At 44.7% G+C, this 16,066-nt stretch overlaps 1 protein-coding gene across 2 annotated transcripts in view; it reads left to right on the top strand.

Moving 5' to 3' along the window:
* The first annotated feature begins 1,268 nt into the window (after positions 1–1,268).
* Positions 1,269–16,066, top strand: part of LOC142563793 (uncharacterized) — a 42,123-nt gene continuing 27,325 nt past the window's right edge. The window contains exon 1 of one of the 2 annotated variants that reach the window (XM_075674409.1): positions 1,269–2,071. The gene's annotated coding sequence lies outside the window, so the exon portion shown is untranslated. Of the gene's footprint in view, positions 2,072–14,056; positions 14,257–16,066 lie in introns of those variants that run through there. The other variant, XM_075674410.1, reaches the window with a different exon arrangement.

The raw sequence follows: 16,066 nt of genomic DNA, 5'->3' as shown, positions 1-16,066 counted from the left end.
TTGAGAGGTACGACCAAGCTTTGCCATTTTTTCTGAATTTTCTTAGAAGCAGCAAAGCAGCTTGAGTACGACCGATGGCTTTATGCTCAAGTATACCGTGTTCCACATATGCCGAATACCGGCAGCCGCTTCTCGCAAATAATTCGCGCCATTTCTCTGTACTTCCTAAAGTGGTTATCCACCGTTCATCAAAGAACGTCGCCACAACTTTGCGCAACGCCACATTTCGAGCCAACACAACTGTGCAACTCAGAATGAGGCCTTATTAACTGAGCTTCTATACCTCAGTGAAAAATTTGTATCTATATAGCCGCACTCACTTATGAAAACCAGCAGCTTATGAAAAGGCCAGCGTCTGTTCGTGAAGTTCGGGGTCACTTGTATCTCATATATTGACGAGAGGAGCCCTCTGAATACATAACACTTATTTAAACATCGAAGCATTGTTCCCTAGAAAACCGACTGCACTTGAAAAGCAGACAATCGGTCTCACCGACCGGTAACAATTTATGAAAACAATGTGCACGTGTCGAAAGCGCCTGTCCTCGACATACTGGTACATTTCTTCGTCTTCGTTGGCTGAATTAGGGTTTATTGGTTTGCACACAGGATACGTTTTCCTTGAAATGAATTTCTGGAGCACAATTTTCCGTTTTATTTTCGTTGTTTATTGTAAGCCTAAATTATGACGGTGTGCGATATTTTTCGCGTGATTGCCAATGTCATGAAAGCTTGTACATTAACATGCTTACTATTTTTTTGCGTTGGTTACAGTAGTAAATAAATAAAAATGAATCAATAGGTAAGTAAAATTCCACAATTTCTCGGCAGCTATTAAGGAAGCAAGCAAAAGTATGAGGCTAATTCATTCGCATGTGGCTTGCGGAAGCTAATGACGCTCTGTTATACACCATAACTCCGGCGCACGTGAGGCCAAAAGAACATGATGTACGCGTCATATGTGGTTCTTGCTAGAGAAGAGTGCGTGGCGTGGGAGTATGTAAAAACGATGCAGCCACGAAAAGTGCCCCATCAAGGTGTTTATTTTATCGCCACCAAGAGCTATGTTTGCTGACTTGCGAAAGAGCGACCGAACGCTCCGAGAAACCTTGACCCGGCCAGAAATGGCAAGAAAAGGAAAGCTTTCCATCAAAAAAAGGTCGAAACAAACAACGCCAAATCGCGAAAAACCTCGGCAACGAGCGCTGCCGAATGAGAGGTGGCGGGGTGACGCCACCGGCGGCGGCCCGTCGAAACATCCAGAAAAGCAAGCGCAAGGCCACCGGCGTCGCCCCCGGCCACCGCTGGAGTGATGACGAGTTCCTGACGTCACGCCCACGTGATTTGTGACGCTACGGCGACGTCGCATCCCACGTGAGGCTGAGCGCTGAGGTCACGTGGCTCGCGATGTAGCTGTATAGTAGTAGAGAGCTTGCCAACGCCTGCCGCCCGCATCGACGCTAGCAGACGACAGAACGGTATCGCATCGCAGACGACGGCTCTGCTGCGTAGTCGTGTGTAGTAGTACACGCTTCCTGCTGTTTCGGCCTGCCGTGGGCGAAAATTGAAGCACTCTAGTCTGCTTTTGTTGTTGTTGCTTCACCCCGGGCACTTCTCTCCTTTTGTGGCGTGGTTCTGTGGGTGCCGTGGCATCTGAAGGGACAAGTTTCCAATCAACAAGAGCCCCCTCTAGCCGACTTTCGGGGAACCGGCGCTGCGCAGTTTAGGCTGGTTTAAGCTTCTTTAGAGGTGAGCGGGGACCGTCGACAGTTGATGCCATCTCTAACGCGACTGGTGCGGCGCGAACGGTAGCGCGCGGTTCCAGCTTCGACCGAAACACAGACACGCACATTTGTGACGAGCAACGACAGAACTGCTTCCTCGCTTCGTCGCCTCAAGCTACCGCACCGCGCCTTTTGAATAGTTCGTTTCGGGCTTTTGTCTCAGCCGTGTGTTTGGGCGACTGACGGCTGCCACTTTTGACGCCTGTGTCAAGAACGTCCATGTAGTGTCGTCTGCTTCACTCCGAAGGAGTTTGCTTTCGTCTGCTTCTTGGCCTCTCGCTTCAAGGGTGAGTCATTACTCTATCGATCAAAAGACTGTGCTCTGCAAAATGAAAGCGGAAAATACGTTATGTTGGAGGAAAGGACGGCGTTCAGAGGGGGGAGAGAGAGGTTCGTTTATTCATAGATATTTGTGCTGCCAGCCATGACAGCTTTGCTGCACGATATCATAGGTATTGCTTTTCTGTATTATACTTTTTTTTTGCTTCCGTTCGTGGCATGTGCGCGGCATACGTGTCCCAACAATAGCATAGACGCACACACTGCCGTTGTACGTGCGGAAGCATAGAAGACAGGTGCCATGCCATCCCCCACCCCCCTTCCCCTTTCTCTTACCCCCTGCTAGGTGCGCAGCGAGCGTCTATCACGGCTCGAGGAATGTGCCAGGCGCGTTTTTAATGCGGGACCGTCTTTTCCGCCGTATAGCACGCGGCTCACTCAGCGGTGAACGATGAGACAGAACGAATAAGTAAAGAATGCGGTGAAAGAAATGCGCATCTGTGATATGCAGGAAGCACCAAGTTTCGCACAAAAATTACCAGGGGAATGTTTAAACGAGAGAGATGTTCACATGAAGACGGAAGCTTGAAGTGATTAATGGTGGCAGAGAAAAAAGTGCAATATTCCTTCAGCGACATTCTTTCCTATACCGGTATCAGTCGCCAGAAGGAACTCTCGCGTTAGCGTGGTTTGGCTCTGCAAGCTTGGAGATTCGGCAAGTATGGGAATAATGGGTATATATGGATTTGCCTTAATTTCGTCCTTCTGACTTCAAACAGCTTTGAAACTTTGCAAATTAGTCATATTCAATGAAACATTGCTATTAAACACACTCATTAACAAGGATCACGCACACGCACAAAGACTAGTTGCCTTAATGTTCTTATAAATCTACGACGGGTGCTCGGAAATATAGAAAGATAAAACGCAATATTAAACATCGTAGGATGTTTGAAGCCTCCAGTACAAATATTAGAGAAATACATGCTCTAAACGTTGTTTCCGAGGTAAACGAACCATCCCAGCATCACAGTTCCATCTAGTATTTTTATAGGAAACTGTATGGCTATAAAGTGCAGACTTCCGGAATAAGTTCATTCTGAAATGTTGTTCGCTGAAGGGAAATGCATAAAAATGAAGTGTTTGCCAAATCAACCTTTTTTTTACAACCTGTTCAGCTTGACGTTTCGTTTTTTTTTTAGATGTATGTTCGTCAGTGGTGCTTCTTTTGAAGTGACATTAAATGACATTCAGTTCATGCTGTAGGTGTTGGCAATTTCCATGCTACCATGGACGAGTTCCCTTGTGACGTAACTGTAGAACATTTAACATATGGCAGTCTAATTTCCTGCGTGTAGTATGTGCCATAATATCTCGACAGTGTTAATTAGAGAACTTGTGCATTAAGGGTGGTATGACCAATGTCAAAATGTTCAGTGCTCTTCAAGAAGTAAGCTTTATTCAAGTACTTCAATCTATTTATATGCGTGGAGAAAGTTCAGGTGCTCCGATTTGAACGCCGCTTACACTGTTGTAATCATATTTCTTGCACATAAAGGGGAAAGAATGACAGGCTGATCGAAAAAGTTGAGTTAACACAATCAAGCTGTACTCTCTTAAGCAGTTTAAAACTGCTTGTTAACTTGGTTGCTTCAGTTTCACGCAACTTCAGTTATCAAATTGTTTACATATGCTTTAAACCAAAACATTATACAACAAGTTTAGCAACTTTAAACGATCTGCTACGTATAGTTATCTGGTTTGCCATGCACGATGTTTCGGAGGAATTGCAGAGTTATATAAACTTAGTGCTCTATTTCTTGTCTTTTGGGCATTATACGGGCTCCAGCATGCTTTCCGTAATTATCCCGAAGTCTAAGTCATGACTCTACGTCCGTGCGAGTCAGTATAATTTGTACTTTTCTTTTATGTTCAATAAATTTATTCTAGCCGATGCGGGGAAATGCTTAATTAAAGCATTTCGGCGCTTCTGAAGTTTGCGACTGGGAAAACTCGGGTCTGGTCTGACAAAGTTCCCACCTAACGTGTCTGGAATATTCTGGTAAATATACATGCATGCACAAGGAGTGTATTGACAGCGTTTCAGAAAAATGTTCCTGCCCCACGCTTTTTTTCATCGAATGTTCTAATTGTTCATTCCCCCAGAAAGAGGGTAGGGGTTGAGGGTATACAGAGCACTGAAGTGTCACAATGTGACGATGTGTCACAATGTGAAGCTCACAATGGGCATACTATACAAAACCATAAAAAGGGGAAAATCATATTGTAGAACGAGAAAATGAAAGAGAGCTAACTACCACTTCATCACAATCCACTGTTGTGCTGACATTACAGATCTAATTTATTCTACATTTACATACTGCTCTTCATAAAGGGTTATGACTGGAAGGGAATTGAAACAAGAACGGTCATTATAGAAATAAAAGTGCAGTAGCACGAAGCAGCAAGGTCAAAGGCAAATGTAAAGCAAGACAACTTTATCAAGACATAACAAAAATAAATTAACTACCAGAGTCTAGTAGAAAACTAGTGTAGTGACCTATTACAGCGGAGATGTTTGAGGCTAAGGTTCGGCGCATTTTTCGTGTACGTCAACAAATGTGTGCGAGCAAAAACTTTCATCATCAGCAATAGCTCGCGTCACTGCCCGCGCGTTCGTCGCCGTCTTTCATGGCTGGCTCCGTTGCCACTCATCATGCCAGCGTTCCCATACTGTCTGCGCCTCCCTCTGCGAAAGCGCTGACTGGTCCACTGCCAGTCGGTGCGGTCATTTCGGTCTGAAATATTCTTTGCCGCAATATATTACGAAGTGAAGACACGAATGCACATAACGAATGTATGACACGGATGAACGCGGATGTATAAAAATAAATCTGTGTGCGTACCTTTCGTCGCGGTGACCACCGATGCAGACCATAAATACGTTCGCACCATTGTTCCAAATTAGGCGTCACCGCTTTGTCGTGTGCTACACAGCTTCGCTGGTCTTCCACCTGCACGGAGTGGGATGACTTATAATTTCGTTGCTAAGTCCCAGTCATTCGTGGCGCAGAGAATGAAATTACCTTATTGAGCTATTGCGTTTGCACTTCACGTACGAAATATTAATAGGGCACGAGATAGTGATAATGTCAACATTGAGTGGGACCTGTACAGGATGCTGCAATTCCGGAAGTTCAGATAAGCAGATGTTAAGGCCTACACTCGGATAAAAAAAAGCGCCAGTGGACAACGATGCAGGCCCTCCTAATCAAGTATAGAATTTCAAGTCGTAAACAGCCAAGACAGACAAAAGATAGAAAACTGCAACGCGACTAGCGTTACTATGGTGCAAATTTATTCATTCAGGTTTTTTTTATGCATAGCACGAAGGGTTGGCATTGGTCTTTGTTTGCACTTTCCAATATTGTAAAGAACATTCTGGGCATGCTCAGTCTTGGAGGAGACGTCACTGTGCATAAAGACATCGCGATGCAAATGAAGAATTTATGGATACAAGATTGGTACAGGAATGATTTACACCTTCAAAATATTGTACGATTGTTTCCTTTGTTCTAAGGGAGACTTCATGGAGCACCGTGCAAGTGTGCTCCAGGTGACAAAGACTGAACGTTAATGTTAAGGCAAAGCTGAAAAAAAGGAACCCACCATAAGCAGTAACCCTATTTGCCATGTTAGGTCACTCAGCCTACACTCGGATAAAAAAAAGCGCCAGTGGACAACGATGCAGGCCCTCCTAATCAAGTATAGAATTTCAAGTCGTAAACAGCCAAGACAGACAAAAGATAGAAAACTGCAACGCGACTAGCGTTACTATGGTGCAAATTTATTCATTCAGGTTTTTTTTATGCATAGCACGAAGGGTTGGCATTGGTCTTTGTTTGCACTTTCCAATATTGTAAAGAACATTCTGGGCATGCTCAGTCTTGGAGGAGACGTCACTGTGCATAAAGACATCGCGATGCAAATGAAGAATTTATGGATACAAGATTGGTACAGGAATGATTTACACCTTCAAAATATTGTACGATTGTTTCCTTTGTTCTAAGGGAGACTTCATGGAGCACCGTGCAAGTGTGCTCCAGGTGACAAAGACTGAACGTTAATGTTAAGGCAAAGCTGAAAAAAAGGAACCCACCATAAGCAGTAACCCTATTTGCCATGTTAGGTCACTCAGGACAGTTGCTTAAACAAGCGGGATTACTTCGGTCGTTCGCACTTTGGGAGCACTTAGTAACACCACCGAGCTGCAGCTAAAACATACCAGAGCTACCCGAGATTGCTTCACCTTTCGGTGCGTTACGGAATCCAGCTTCAAGCGTTGCAGTTGGTGGGAAATCTTAACTGCAACAACACTATAAGATTCAATGTCATAGAGCTTCTCTATTTTCGACGACCTTCCCAAAAATTTCGTACAGGCACGCTGTACTTTTAGGAAAACAGTTGGAACTTGTATGTTAGCATGGCTTGGAGGTTTGTTTCCTTTGCATGCACGGAAGAAATTCCGCGTGTGCACGTATAAGATATAGCGATCCCTTTTGCACTAAGTATAGAACTCTCCCACTTCACTGTTGTTCTTAGTGTTACCATAAAGAATCTTTGACATAACTGAAAGCTTTTGAAAAAAAAAAAAGCTTTCCTATTTTAGCATTCGCACCTCACATCCATTTACCGTCTTCTGCTTAAGCAAATTACATTCGTCCTCTGAGATTTGGCACAGTTAACTTGCAGATATCATTGAATATATCTTATTATAAAATATTTTGCAAAATCAAGATATCACAACGTATAACATATTGCGTCAAGGAGCACCCGACGTTTCCTACCCAGCGCTAAGGCATCACGTAGACTACTGGCGCTGGTGTGTTTCCATGTATCCAATCTACATCTTGGATTGATATCGGGGAATGCACATTGCATTAGTTGTGCCCGTTCTTCCCTTTCTGATATGATTTATTCAAAATTTCAAATGTTTCCTTTCTATTCAGCCTACATTCCGCTTTATATTTGTTGCACGTCACGTCACGTGGCGGTCGCATGATGTCACGCTGGGCTGAAAGATTGCTCGTGATGATCATCATTGGTTATCCCTTCTTTCCTATTTCCCTTTTTTTCCTTATTGGCAGAACACGAGACTGCCGTGGCTACGGCTGACTTCTCTGCCTTTCTTCAAATACGCAGACACTTATTTCTGGCTCTCTTGCTCTCTTTTTATTTCATAGTTTTTCAGTAGAGCTATTTTTTGTTCCACGTGGGACGCGCCAGGTAATCGATTGCTGTTCCTATAAAAGGAATCTTTATTGACTTATTGATCAGTTGACGGGAATGCCGTCAAGCTTTGGCACGGGAAAAAAATTGAGGTCAGTGTTTCTTGCCGTAACTTCTGCTAGGTAACCTGGGGTTATCGATTTCATTCGCGAGAAGGGCAGCTTGCCACACAGTGTGCATAAAAGATGAGCGCTTACGCAGTGAAGCGACGTGTGAAGGTACACGCACGAAGGAAAGCTGTACTAAAGTTTCTTCAGACCCGCCGTGGTTGCTCAGTGAAATCACACACAAAAAAAGCCTTGGCTGCTCAGTGGCTACGGTGTTGGGCTGCTGAGCACGAGGTCGCGGGATCGAATCCTGGCCACGGTGGCCGCATTCCGATGGGGGCGAAATGCGAAAACAGCCGTGTACATAGATTTAGGTGCACGTTAAAGAACCCCAGGTGGTCGAAATTTCCGGAGTCCTCTACTACGGCGTTCCTCATAATCAGGAAGTGGTTTGGCACGTAAAACCCCATAATTTAAAGGTTCCTCTAGCTCTCGACCACCTGTGTTATCCATCTCAGTCTTCTCAGCAACACTCTTGATTAACTTTTGTGTCTACGTCTGAAGTTTCTTAGGTGTACACTTGCGTAAAAGCGAGACGATGAAATCGAATTAATTTCTCCTGCATGTGTTGCGCAATTAGAGGCTGTTTAAAAGTCCACCAAACTAAGCAATGACATGAAGCAGTAGCTGTCGGTGCGGTTGCGAAGGGAACACTTGTCATGAAATAGTTAGGCGGGTGTAGCGACAGTCATTCCTCGCGATAGTGCCATGGCTGTTCGTGACCTTTGAAACGTGGCTCACACATTTAATGCGATTAGCATTCTTTGCGAACTTATGTGCTTTGAATCTATCTATCTATCTATCTATCTATATCTATCTATCTATCTATCTATCTATCTATCTATCTATCTATCTATCTATCTATCTATCTATCTATCTATCTATCTATCTATCTATCTATCTATCTATCTATCATGCCGTCGTCATCACGCATTGACTGTTATACAGTCGTGGCCGTTCCGTCGTCGTCATCAAAACTTGGTCATGCGACTTTCATCATGCTGTCGTCGCCGCGCCAACGTTCTCACACATTCGTCGTCATGTCATTGTAGCCATGCCGTCGTCCTAACGTTGTCGTTTCACCATCATCATCACTTCCGAAACGTCATCCCCTTATCTTCACGTCCTCATTGTCATACGCCCTTCGTCTCCCATCGACGTCTTCGTGATTTTATCGTAATCACGCTGTCGTTATTCAACCTTCATTACGCCGCCGTTGACATATCATCCTCTTCATGGCGTCGTCGTCACACAATCGCTGTCACGCGTCCGTTGTCACACCATCGCTGTCATGCCGTTGTGTTCGTGCCATCGTCTTCGGCCTGTCTTCATACCGTCGTAGTCACACCTAACATTATCATCATGCATACGTCGTCATTCCATTGTGCCCATGCCGTCATCGCTATTGTCTTTATACCATTGTCATCATTCAAGAATTGTCGTTTCGGTCTTATGCTATTGTCGTCATAATGCCGTTGTCGCTCCATTGACGTCATTGCATCGTCGTCACTGCATCGTCATCATACACTCGTCGTCGTGCCGCTATATTCATGGTCGACCTTGACAAGGGAGTGTCACAGAAAAAGTTGGCCAATACCGGAGGCATTGTATGGCGCATAAACCGAAGCAACGGAAATTTCAGAATAATCACTACGGATATTACATAAACGTGACTTCAATATTACGGTGTGTCGTAGCATTGCTTGTAGGCTAATCGCATTACCGTCGACATTCATGGCGAGATGGGTTCTGTGGCAAACTTTTTCGTTTCAAGATACGTGAGTGACGACATTTAGTGTCATTGTTGCAATCATGAGCGTTATCTATCTCATCGTCATAAAATGAGGTGATAAGTAGTCTGTGAATACTTAGAGATAGTACATATGCCCCCGTATATAAGTGCAGTTAACATAAAGCAGCACTAATAACGGCAACTGGTTATACCGACCGATGCTGTCTGCCACATCTAACGTAACAAATAATATAAAGAACACGATTAATTCAGATTACTAAATATAGGTAACCCGAAAGAAGTTAATTTTTCGCTGGCCAATCTTTTAATAAAAGCGGCGGACATTAATAAGTACACTGATCTTCAATGCATAAATTATTAAGAGAACTTTCACTAAATGACTTTTGAATAATTACTTTATGAGGAATGTCCAAATTGCAAACTTGAAGTCAACTTGTACTTGAAACATAACTTCTTATGCCTTGCACAAATTATGCCTTGCTCAGATCAGCAAAAAAAGAAAAAAAGCGCATTGCTGTTCCAGTTTTGATGTGTTTCTGCACTGTGGAACAATGGCGCCATGCGGAAAACTGCTAACCGGAACAGCAGCGAATTTCACGGCATTTAGTCTCTGTTTCTTGAAAGGGATGCGAGGAACAGGGTTTGCAGCAGAAGGTCATGCTTTAGGCACTGTTTGAATTCGTTTACGTAATTCAAAATGCCGCATGATGTCGTTGAATAAGCGCTCAATTTGGGAAACTCAACGTGGTTACGATCGTTTCAACCGTCCTTGGGGACCGCCGCCAAAACGAGGCGACATTCTGAATAAAGGAAAGACAACAAGAAAACCAAGATTCGCGGATAGTGTCACTTCAGCAACCACCTTCCTAAATAAAAAACAGACGTTGGTCATCAAGATCGATGCACTTACATCGAGCCGTGTATATGATGCATCTGTTTCTGCTTTGCTTGCACTGTGTAGGCAGCCGCCGTATCCTAGTCAAACAAACGCTCTCTCCCTTTCTCTCTCACTTCTTTCCAATCTTTGTCGCCAGGCCCGATGCACTGCTAACAATGCAACGCTACCAAGAACCGTCCGTCAAAGCGCTACGTTGAGAGCGTTTGTGCGCAAAGTGTTACGTACTCAATTGAAGGTTGGTCGATAATAAGCATCGTAACACCAACTGCACTGCTAGCAATTTACAGTTGTACAGGCGTTACATTGGAACTGAAAGGAAGCAAAAGAAACAAATGGCGTCATGCAAAGAGAGGCCTTCAATACACGAACACAGTTAAGTAGGCCTAGACGCTTTCGTAAATGCTAGAGGTTGCTGTGCTATGTGGAAAGGTGTAATGGTTCCAGGACTTACTTGGAAATGCAGTTGTTTGCTTGAAGTCAGGGGTACAATCAGGACTCGATGGGAAGCAAAGGTCAGTGGGACGCCTCGCACTGGACGCTCACGGGAACGCAGCAAATGAAGCTGTGCAGGGTGATATGGGCTGAGAGAGTGGTGAGGTATCTGTACTGGAAAAACATTGATTCACAGTGGAGGAAAAGAACTAGGAAGCTTACCAGCAAGTATGCGGCCTGTATAGGGTGAGTAACACAGCAACAAAGAACGTCAAGCGGAAAGTCAGAGAGGCTGAAATAATCTCATGGGTGGCGGCAATGGAAGAGAAGCCTGCCATGAGTAACTACTTAAGAGGAAAAAGAAAGAAATCAGGAAAGGAACAATTTATGATAACTCAAAGCGAAGCTCACTGCTTTTAGAAGCGAAATCGGGGTGCTGTAGAACACACACCTATAAAGCGAGATATAAGAAGAAGAAGTATATGCTTGCTGCGGCAGAGCTAGGGAAACAATAGAGCATGTTTTATTAGACTGTGAAGACATCTGCCCAGCGGTCGATTTAGGCACCACTGGCCTACTTGAAGCCCTTGGCTTCAGCGAGAGCAGGGGAAAAGTAAACATGTCTGCAATAGAGGTTAGTAAGAGGTGATTGGTAGAGTGGTTGAAGGAAAGTAGGGAAATGACAAGAAACGGAAGCGTACAAAAGCGAAGTTCGCAATATGGGGTCAGAAAATTTAGTCGTGGGAGTTCACCGTATTTGTTTTCTTCTTTTTTTTCTTTTTTAACCTAGGTCGGTCATTAGGCAGTATAATAGCGAGAGCTTGGTGGCGCTACCTAGCGCCTCGTTCCAAAGGGGACGCTCATAACATCCATCCATCCATCTATTCCCGTTAAATACTTGTGTCCGTGTTTCGGACCCCTGCCTGTCCGTAGTATGAATATCCCTACCAGCCTGGCCAACTATATGTTTCTAAAGCAAAGAGAAAAAAAAACAGTTCGAAAAGCCCAAAATTGCACGGCAGCTGTATTTGCTGATCACTCCATCACAGCAGCTAAAGCTTCAGAAACCCCTAAGTTCTCGCGTGACAGAAAGTGCGTTTCAAAAATCTAGAATAGTTGGCGTTCGGCGAAATGCGAAGCATGCTTGGTTGCGGCATCCGCGTCAGGGCAGTTTCGAAGCTAAACTGTGAACTTGACTTCGAACTTGGCATTTCAGTAACTTATTTTAAGAAAACGCTGTTTGGTGCATTGGTAGCAGAAGAGTGACTGGAACACCAACGCATTTCGTCGAACGCTTTGAAAATTAACATCTCTATATTGATGCAGTCCAGAGATTTCTTTCCAAGTGGATACGCCTTCTCCACACACTAGCTACAATTCGCAGGTAAAAATATTTGCGTAAAATAATTAAATAAAAGTTAGGGCAATTATTTAATTAGGCATCTTGATTGCTCGTAGAAGTAACGGCCTCCTCATCGAGCAAATTTAGATCAAGGATTGGAATTGGGATATAAAATACAGGCAATTTCAAAAAATTTTGGACCGTATAAAAACACGATATATATATATATATATATATATATATATATATATATATATATATATATATATATATATATATATATATATATATATATATAGACTGGATTTTTTAGTGGTCCAAACGTATTTAGGAAGTTGAGAAGCACAATTCTGCCCGGTCGTCTGCGGTTTGTTTGCCCCCGATATAAACCGAAGATAACCGCGAAGTCGTGCTTCCCACATGTACGTGTTTGTGTGTACGGCCACATACCCAGTGGACCCTGGTGTTATATCTGCAGGCGCCTAGGGTAAAGCGACTGCATTACGCGTTTCTGAAACGTTCTGTAGAAGCAGCCCGAGCAGAGCGGGAAGGATCTGCATAATTTTACCGGCTGCATCTCCAAAGACGCCAGATACCGCATACTACACGACAAAAACGGGGTCGATTCGGACACCCGTAGTTTCTCGACCTCTTACAATGCCCAGCAATGCCAGGACCCATCGCTCACGTTCGCCATTCGATAGCTCCGACACAAACAACCGCTGCAAACACTCCCTCCCTGCGTCTGCAACCCCCTTTTCGAAACAGATAGCTCACTCTATCGCGCAGTGCGGCAGTACGGCGTTGCACTTACGTCAACGAACCATGAAAGGAAAAAAAGAAAAGACGCCGACGCTGCTGACGCCGCCAGCGGACGCCGCTTTAGGCTTATTGCACAAGCACGCGTCCGTCACCGTACCGTAGCCGGCGTTTGCGCATCTGCCGTTGCTATGGGTTTCGTGCCGTCGTTAGGCTGCTGCCTGTGGAATTCGCTCGCCGAAGTCCGCCCTATGGGACCTGGCGTATGTGCGCGCAAGTGTGGCACGGATAAGCGCTGTGCGCGTGGGCGGTATTACGCTCGGCACCGGCGCTCCGTTTAATTAGTTGCGTGCAGTGCGGGTCAGGGTCTGCGCGCATTCTCTCTCTCTCTGTCTCGCTCGCTGCGTGCTGGCGTTGGTGCAGTTCCGCTCTGTGACAGCCTCGTGGCGCCTACTGCTCATCAGGCTTAATAAAGGCTGCTGGGAAATTAGAATAGAGAAACAGAAAGCTGTGCGCTGAGTCACGCCTGTCAAAGTTGATCTGATATCTCCGACCTCGATTGGATGTGTATAGGGGCATTTGTTCAAATGACTTTGAACTGTGTCGACGCTGGAGCATAGGGCATGTGATCGTCCTGTACCGGAGAGACGTATTCCCGCTCGTTCTGTTTGGAAAACAGGCGTGCATAAACGGCACACTCTGTTTGAGGCGTTCAGGTGTTGAGGTTTCTGTTTTGCGGAGTCTGTACGCTTTTGTCTCCACGTACTCCTAATTCTTGGAGTGGAAGCGTGCCTTTTCAGACTGCTCGAAAACACTGAAACATCCCCCTTGTTGAAGTTCAGGGGAAGAAGTCCTTGTCGAAACAATCACCACGCAGTCAACACAATCGAGACTCATTGATCACCTCTATGGTTCTTTCGCACTTGTATCGACCCACAAACAACGAACAGACATCTCAGCACTGTTTTCATGTCTGCAAATGTGCGCAAATCGACCGAAACCCTTATCTTGCAACGATTTATTTCAGTTGCTGTTTCTCATGATCTGTGACGCCGAGTGCGTGATCTCGACGACAACTGGAGATTCAACGGTGTCCGCTGACACTGACGAAGGGTGGCAAAAACTGAAAAAAAAAATGAAATGGATTGTTACCTTTCAGTTTTTCTTTTTTTATGTCAACGTAAATGTTTCTCTGACTGCTTGGAAAAAGGCAACACGTGGCTGCACGGATGTGACAGTGATCGATCGTGGCGCAGCTTTCCCGTCAGTTCACTATAAACGTGCGAGCCACAGTTCTTCCGCGCGCAAGTAGTACAGACACTGTACAGAACTAACGATGTTCACTCTATAAATGCATAGGCTGACGTCACGGGGTGGCAGTCGGCGTCAGTCTCTTTTATGCTTAGCGTACGTGGTTGCCGCTCACGTTCCCCGTCTAAGCAGCCGTGGCGGAGCTCTTTCTCCTCGCTAACCTTGCACGCGAATGTTAGGCCTTCATTTCCGTTGGAAATTTGAAAGCTCAGCTTGTGGACATAGTCCGTGCTTCTGGAATTCCGCCTGGCGATACACACGGGAAGTGACAGCGTAGCCGGATGCAACGCAGGCTTTCATTGGTAAGTGTCATGCCGCAGAGAAAAAGACTTCCGAATAGTTCTGATTCGTGTGAGTTTGTTGCTTCAGCGAGGAATGTCTCGGAGACCTTGCTCCGTTACATCTGGACAGGCTAGCCGGTGTTACACATGTTAAAAGGTACAATTGGGTTTTGAGCGGGACAGTGCGGGAAAACTGGAAATGAGGTAACAAAAGTCGAAAGGAAGACAAAGTTGAGGGTAGGGAAGCTTGCCGCGAACAGACCAAAAAGCTCTTGCGTAACGGCGATATAGACACTACAGAACAACTACCCCGACATACTGATTACTTTGTAGTCGCGTGTGCTAAATATGGTACACGATAGCACCATACCCTGATTACTCCGAAGTGGTGTAAGGCTGATTACGTAGAAGTAGCTACTAGTGTACGGTAAATTTTTCGTCTGATTTTCAGTTCGCCGACAAAAATGTGCTCAAACAATGCTATGCTCAAAAATATGTTCCAAATCGCCCAACATGTAGCCTTCTTGAACTTGCGTTATGCGGCTACATTTCCTCCATCGGTAGCGCTTTGGTCAGCTGCTGGCTGTAGTGCACGTGTCACGGGAATGCATTGTAGCCATTGTCTCGTATTTTCAAGGGCGGTCTACCGTCACCTGCATTGGAACTTCCCATCAACTTGTGTGCTAGTTACTCCTAATTCGCAATTCCACCTTCGCGCTTCCTCAGTTGTGCTTTTATGCGAAGGCCGCAGAGCTCACATCAAGTACTGCGACAGGCTGAACTAAACTCGACGTTTCTTGTAACCTGAATAAAAAAAAAGACGTAGGAACGAATGTACTGGTTCATGAACGTAACCGAAATCCAGCATCAGCAGGACTACGTCAGTTTAAACTGCCGTAGTCCTTTTTAAACTGCGGTGGTCAGTATTAAACTACCGTGAACGGCATTTGTGTTATCTGGTTCTTTTCTCTTGTGTCCGTATCTGCACACCTTATCTTCTTTCACAGTAGATCCATACCAACTAGCTCAACTTTCTGTATTTTTAAACTGCAGTTTTCTCACTTGCGAAGCCTATAAGAAAATGTCTTTTGATTAGTTCTTTATGGCTGAAAAGTGGTCTATATTGACTGACTGTAAGTATCCTTTCGTAAATTTCGTGAGGCGCCGCAGCAATTGGTGCTTACGCTAGCAGCCTTCTTGTCAACCGCTATTCATCAGGGACACGCCGTCACACCAGCTAGGAGCTCTAGTTCATTCACGTTGAGGCTTCGCAGCGCATGCTTAGCGCCAATAAAACAATGCTACTTTTGTAAGTGTCATTGTTACTTGTGTACAACGTCGCAAAACAATAGCTTTCGTGAACGATATGTGCAGGAGCATCGCTCAGAACTTTTTTGCTTTACAATTGAGAAACGGTGAATCCCAAGCACTTCTTCCTGGTCCCCGCGCTAGCGCATGGAGCCATTTTGACTGTACGTGTCTCTTACGCCATATGCAGCTTCAACCGCCAATGCTTGGCCGTTTCAAGACTTTTCTCTCCACCAAGGACAACAGTGCAATTGATTTTAGTGACATTTTTATGGGGTAAAAAATGCTGTAGCTGTACTTTTGTTTCTGGAATTAGCAGCAAATAGCGAGTAATATTCTCGCATCAGTAACTTAGTATGATGTTCTGAACAAACAATTTAAGAGTTTGGTTCTTTAGTATTCCGAATAGAGTCAGAATGTAACTGTCATAATATTATATGAATCACAATAGTGATTCGTATAAATAGTAATCTCAAATTATTGGAGTTACATTTCAAAAGCAGTTTGCAGTTTGGGAGTTTGT

This window comes from Dermacentor variabilis, chromosome 11, assembly GCF_050947875.1.
Source record: "Dermacentor variabilis isolate Ectoservices chromosome 11, ASM5094787v1, whole genome shotgun sequence".
NCBI classification, from domain to species: Eukaryota; Metazoa; Arthropoda; class Arachnida; order Ixodida; family Ixodidae; genus Dermacentor; species Dermacentor variabilis.
Note: the sequence above shows the minus strand (reverse complement) of the source record. Positions and strands in the feature narration are given on the sequence as shown.